Raw genomic sequence first — 1,006 nt, 5'->3', positions numbered from 1 at the left:
CAATTTTTTTTTTATAAAGCATTAAAAGATCAAATTTTGACCAAAATTATCAAATTTTAATTTGAAAAATTATTTTGTACTTAAAAAATTATAAAATGTTCAATTTTTGTATCTAAGAATTAAAAATTTAAAACAAGATTCCACGTAAGTAATTAATTCTGTTACCAAAAAATCTAAAATATACATTTAAACAGTTTATTTTTATAGTCATTTTAAGTACAAATTTGGACGAAATTACATATTAAAAACCTAGGATAACTCTTTTAGTTATTTTGTTGTGATTGTATAATATTATTCGTGGGTACTTGAAACTTCTAAAGTATACTATTATATATCTATGATTTTACCACGGTTTTTTGTTGATGTATAACGCGTTATAACTTATAAGTACCTAATAGATATTATGATATGATTAATTTGGAATTTATTATAGGTACCTATTATAGGTCAATTTTTTTTTAATACCATAGATAAGTATATATATGTCTAATACATAGACTGATATACCGTCTCCGCTCAGAATCGTTTTTCTTATACAGTGATATTATATCATTGAATTCAAATTTAATACCATCCATTATACAGTGACCCACTTCTAACCTACTGTACAGCAGAGCGACATCCACTTACCCACCTTTTTTGGAATCCAGTTTATTTTTTATTTCTTCATCGGTGAGTGGATCATGCTCACATTTTTTATCTGTTCATTATCATTCCACTGATGAATATTTGAACTGTGATACAGAACTGATGTAAATTTTTCAACTAATACAGTTCCATTACCATCGCCCGTTTGAGCAGACCACCATAAGTGGTTTATTATACGTGTTTTCCACATAAAAGCACCATGATGATTTTTTTCTAGAGTTTTTAGTCGTTTTGTCAAAATTTTTTGATAAGTGCCAAACATCGAACTCATGTTCGATATTCGGGTGATGTGTTCGAATATAACAACGAATTCCCTTATGTTGATCTGTCAAAAATACATTGATGTTACATTCATCGT

This window comes from Acyrthosiphon pisum, chromosome X (assembly GCF_005508785.2).
Source record: "Acyrthosiphon pisum isolate AL4f chromosome X, pea_aphid_22Mar2018_4r6ur, whole genome shotgun sequence".
Classification (NCBI taxonomy): Eukaryota; Metazoa; Arthropoda; class Insecta; order Hemiptera; family Aphididae; genus Acyrthosiphon; species Acyrthosiphon pisum.
This window is presented reverse-complemented; position numbering follows the sequence as displayed.